The sequence below is a fragment of the Odontesthes bonariensis genome, chromosome 3 (genome assembly GCF_027942865.1).
Source record: "Odontesthes bonariensis isolate fOdoBon6 chromosome 3, fOdoBon6.hap1, whole genome shotgun sequence".
Classification (NCBI taxonomy): domain Eukaryota; kingdom Metazoa; phylum Chordata; class Actinopteri; order Atheriniformes; family Atherinopsidae; genus Odontesthes; species Odontesthes bonariensis.
Genome location: NC_134508.1, coordinates 29,063,607 through 29,069,606, shown reverse-complemented (window position 1 = coordinate 29,069,606; position 6,000 = coordinate 29,063,607).

Sequence of the window (6,000 nt, the reverse complement as noted above, 5' to 3'; positions counted from 1 at the left end):
ACATCCGTTTTCAAAATCATCAACTCACCGGAGTGGTTACTGGTGTGCACTGGTAATCCATATCAAATTTCGTTGCGAAAAGTTGCCTCTGTCGTGTTTTATTTGACATTTTGTCCTGGATGTTCGTTGATATTACTCCGCCACCGCTAAGAAAATAGTTCGAGCATGAACGAGCTGCCAAATAAAACACGACAGAAGCAACTTTTCGCAACAAAATTTGATATGGATTACCAGTGCACACCAGTAACCACTCCGGTGAGTTGATGATTCTGAAAACGGACGTTTATGGTGCTTTTACGGACCTTTTAGGACATGCATATGACTTGCCATTCTGAAGCAGGTTGAGATGAATCAAAATTAGGCAAATACCGGAGACAGCAGTAAAATTAAAAAAAGCAGTGAGGGGGGTTCTAAAACATTGCAGACGACTCATAAAAGAGGCTTAATGTTGAAAATACCGCAGTTCTCCTTTAATTGAAATGGAAGGAAACAATAGTATAATGCTCCCTGGGACCCAGAAAAAAAGAGATGGACGGAGTTAAGTGATAGAGTGGAGAGATATGATTACCAGTCAACATGGACAGTCAGAGTATTGGAAATGCAACATCAGTCACACCTACGTCTGCTGAAGTTGCACTGTACTGTATTAACTGGTACACACAAGCAGTAAAATGTTTGAAGACAATTTTTCAATCTGCTGCCATGTGTTTGTGTGAAGGTATGAAAAACGATCAAATTGTTTGAAAGATTTTGAATGAGTTCTGGTGCGCATTACTTATTAAAGTAACCCAAGTAAAGGTATTTTGTCTGAGCAGGCAGGCTGCTAAGAACAAATATGACTTGTCATAAAACATGCATGGGACTGCTGGACCATGACACATGACACACAACCAGCTGTGCTTCTCCATCAACTTTGCTGCAATCAAATTCATGAAGAAATCTTTTTTAATCCAAATAACAGTGTAAGGTGATGAAAAAGGGAGGACTCTGGAATGATGCATCACAGTGCAATATGTGAAAGAATTCTTGTGTTAATAGATTCATACACATTTTAACACACCTGACTTCACTGATACTTCCATATTTAAAGATTGTGTGACCAAGGTGAAGTCACTCAGGAAGAAAAGTTTTCACTTCCTTAAAGATCACTTTAGTTGTAGTGTTGTCAGATTTGTTCTTGATTTCCAAGCTTGGTAGGCTGAAATAGAGGAGTCACACAGAAGTGATCAAACAAACAGATCATTTAGTGTCCCTGTAGGGAAATTTGGCTCGGGGCCCCACAATGCTTGACCCACAGACACCTAAAGACAAAATGCAACCTCATTTAAGTGTGTGATTTTAACATGCATATATACTTAATTTGATACGAAGCAATTAAAAGTATGTCGTTTATTGAAATGCAAAAGGAATTTGTAAAAGAAACGGTAAAAAATAAAATAGGTTCTGAATAAATCAATTTAATTTTCAGTTGGTTTCAGTTTTGTACTCGGTACAACTGTGCTGCTTCTTTACTGTGGCTTTCATTATCGTGCCCATTTAGTTGTGGTACAAACAATCTCTTGATATGCAATGAACAAATTAGATGAGTGGAAAATGTGAGTGGAAATCGGGTATGTGCATGTAGTTTCACGATAATTGGGATATAACAGAAAACCATATAACATATAGCTTTATGAAGCTAGCAAAAAGAATGCATACGTTCAATTCTGCCTTTGTGTGTACACACAGTTTTAGACATGAATCTATACATAGTTTCATGCATCTGGTCCCTGGTATATTCTCCAGGGGATGTTGATCACTGGCACCATTCTGTCATTCAGCAATACACACAAAAAAGAAAAAGATACTTGAGACAGTATACAGTCGGCGCCCATCACTCTGTCACTCTAGTTTCTTCAAAGACAGGTACCCACTGTCACCACTTAAAATATTCAGATAACCTCCCAAATAAAAATCCAAGAATGCAACTATTTGAGAAAAGGTTTCTTGAAAAATTTAATACCGTACAATTACAGAATGGAATCATATGAACGCTATATTCTGCAGCAGGCAAAATAAAATGAACAAATGGCTACAGTGTTTCCATTTTCCATTCCATTTCCATTTTTATCATAATACTGCATGTGGTGCATTTTTTTTATCTGGACAAGTAATCATTACTGCTTCCAAGCTGTCCCAACTTTGCACTGATTTGAATGACTCTGTGTTTTGCTGAAAGACATCATGACAGTTTTCTTGAATTTCTCCCAAGAGAATAAAAACTGCTTACGTCCTATTGATTTCTCCGCTTTATTTCACTTTCCCGTTCTGCAGACTCTTCACATTTTGTTGCCCATCTGTATGTCCTGCATTTTTCACCAGCAGATAACAGTTATCTGCGCAATTATTTGTAGCGATGTGATGATCAATAGAGCTAATATAAAATGGTTTAACATAAGTGGGTTTGAGTGCAGAAGCCACCAGGACGACTATTAAAGGAGATGGGAGGTGAGAGACATGGAAATTTATTCTGAATGTGTGGCTCGTGGCATTACCTCCTCCACTGCCACCTGTCAACACACAATGCGCACACGCACGCACACACACACACACACACACACACACACACATTAATATAGACAAAGCAAGAGTAAATCAAGAAAAAAAAAAGAATATGCAGCTTTATAGAAAATGCAGGAACTTACAAGTCAAACCACACTGGCACACTTCCATTTTTCTTTGCAGGCCCAGCCACTAGTGTGTGTCCAGCCCATCTGCTAAGGGAGGATGTGAAAATGAGTCCATGCAATGAGAAGAAAAGAGAGGATGACAGTAGTGTGCACGATCTCTGTTGAGAGAGCATAAAGCATTCTAATTGAATCTAACAGAAGACAGACAAATATACACCTGAACATGAACATAAACAACTCTTGTGTTTGACAGAGGAAAATGCTTTGACTCACATAAAAGTAAAACTCAGCTCTGTATATAAATAAAACATCTATGCACATTCTTCCTATCAAAGGTGTGTGAAATGAGTCATGTATAATATATCTATGTGGACACATACATATCCAACAGAAGTATACGAACCCGTCACAATATTAAACCCACCTGACAAATGCTGTGTAGGTTCCCGTCATGCCACCAAAACAGGAAGCCTAAACAGACATGCTGAGGCATGTACAGAACCCGTGATGGTGTACTGTGGTGTTTGGCACTACAATGCTGGCATGTTGCTTTGTATTGTTTGGGATGCAGTGTGGGGGCCTTGGTGAGTCAGGCTTGTTTCACCGCACACCCTCTGGTGGTTTGTCAGATTGAGATCTGCAGAGTTAAGTGGAAGGTCAGTACCTTTGGATTGTTGTCTCATTCATTGAGCCATCCCTGAGCGGTTTTCACTGTGGAGCTGTGCACACTGTCCAGGTGGGGGATACTGCAGCTGTTGTCAGCTCGTGCCATTACCATGGAGGAATGGCAACAATATTTTGGTGGGTGGTGTCAGTCAAAGTTACCTCAACATAAATGTCTGGACCCAAAGTTTTCCAGCAGAACATTATCTTTGTAACGTGACAAAGCAAACTTCATCTGTAAGTGGTTTTATTATTGTAGGTTATCTGTATGCGTTTATTGTGATTAGGCGGCAAACGTTATTATTCATAACAAAAATTTACTACATATGTGCATGCAAGAAGAAAATGTTCCACCATTGTTCAGTAATGACGGGATGTTTAGTAAACAGAATTATTAAACAATTAGACAATAACTGTTGGCAATATAAATAAGCATATGCATTTTTTTTTATAAAAGCTAAAAAAAATTCTGATCATTCATATTATTGAAACATCTTCAGTGTTATTGTATGCCGCTTTTATCCATTTTTACATTATTGTGAACTGGATATTTTTGGATAGATGGCTCCATTGAACACAATGTATGCAGAACTTGTCATGGTGCATCTTGCACAGCTCTGTGCTTAAAACTGGATACACCAAGTGTGAGAGCAGCACCTACTGTAAATGTTGCTGATGAGCCACTGAAATTCATTCTGCAAACATTACATACGTCTGTCTGTCGTGTGTGTATTCATATTAAAATTTTGGCCAAGTGTGTGTGTTTGACCTATTTTGCTCATAAAGTCTTAAAAAAAACTAATAATTAAACACTGTTCTTCTAGATAACTGTAATTAGTTTGCTTCTTACCAATTAAACTAAGTCCAATTAAGTTGGTTATGTTCTCAGTGTTCTACTTTACAGGAAATGAGTATCAGTTTGGTTTTGAACAGTTACTGCACAAGAGAGGTAGAAATAGAGACTACAAGACAGATCCTTGAGCAGTAGAAGCAGGAGAGAAGCCCTTCTTAAAGGGATAGTTCGCCTCTTTTGAAATGAAGCTGTATGACATCCCATATTAGCAATATCATTTATGAACATTGACTTATCCCCTGCTGCGTCCTGTGAGCCGAGTTCCAGCCTCGTTTTGGCGTTGACGAAGGTAGTCCGGCTGTTGGCTGGGGTCGCGAAAATAAAGCGTTTTGCTTCTCAAAACAATATGCGTTCAAAAGAGTAATACATTTGCATGACAAAATTGTTAGCTAGAAAAAGTCAGACCTCACAATCACTTGGCGCTATTTTTGCCTCCCTTCATATCAATGAGTTCAGCCACCTGCCGATAGCCGCACCTGTTACGGTGTTTGCTGCTCGGAAGCAGGGGACTGCTCGGTCTGCACTTCGGTCTGCACGGTCTACACAGCCGGTAGTGATACGAAGGTAGAGAGAAATAGCGCCAAGCGATTGTGAGGTCTGACTTTTTCTGGCTAACGATTTTGTGATCTCATACAGCTTCATGTCAAACGAAGCGAACTATCCCTTTAAGTTTGTACTATGTGCTATAACTATATCTCAAAAGCTGTTCAGAAACATGGTATTACTGGCTGCGATTATAATTCTTTTGTCAGAACCAACTGGTGGATGAAGAGGAGAACAGACAGCAGCTGCTCTGAAAAATCTTCCTATTCTAACACTTAAGCCTGATTCTTACTCGGCGCAACCTCGCTTTGACCCATTCTTACTAGCTGGTCGCAAATGGCGCAAACGGTCACGTGACCCAAAATTCCGCCACGCCCCCCGTCGCAAGCTAAAAAATCCTCGCGCGTCGCAAGGTCGCGCACACAACTTTTTTTCTGACTTCGCGCCAGCTCAACCGGAAACAGCTGACCAAGAGAAAGGAAACATGAACACTGCAGAGACCGCGGTGACCGAGAGGGTGCGCCTCTACAAACATCTGTACAACACGTCTATGAAGTTACACTGGGACAACGTTGTCCCAAAGGACAACGTTTGACAAAGTTCGTCTTGTTGCAAAGGACGAACATTCCACCTTCTCTTCTGTTTTTGCCGCAGCCGCTTAGCTCTGAGATACATATACAGTTCTACACCCAGAGTAAATTCATTCCGCATCCGCATCAGATGTGCCAGCCTCTGCTGACGTGACACCACAGGTGGCATTGTGTATGCTTTCTTCGTATGCTTTTCTTCGTCCGGTTCTTCAGCTTGTTTCCTCAACAGTGACGCCCGCTGGTCTGGAGAGAACTGCAAATGTGACGCATACTCGGCGCAAACTGCGCTTATGAGCTGAAGGAACTGTGAAGGGGCTGGCGCTTTCGATGACGTCATTAATGGTTCTCGAGCCAGAACAGTTGCGCGGTTGCGCCGAGTAAGAATCAGGCTTTACTTTCACTCCAACACACAGCATATCTTTATCCACCTTGACTTCTGTCTGTACCAAATTGGTGAAAAGCTACACGACCCAAAACAGCACCAACACAACCAAGAGCAGCACACGATTCATATATTCACATATTTCTGATACTAACCCCGTGTGGCAGCAAAATGCCACAACATGTACACATTAGTTTTTGAAACCCCAAACAGAGATGTTGCAGCAGAAGTATGTGCGAAATGACAGCCTATGCAGTGGGGTTTCTACAGCCTTTCTCAAAACCTTGTTATTTTTGACAT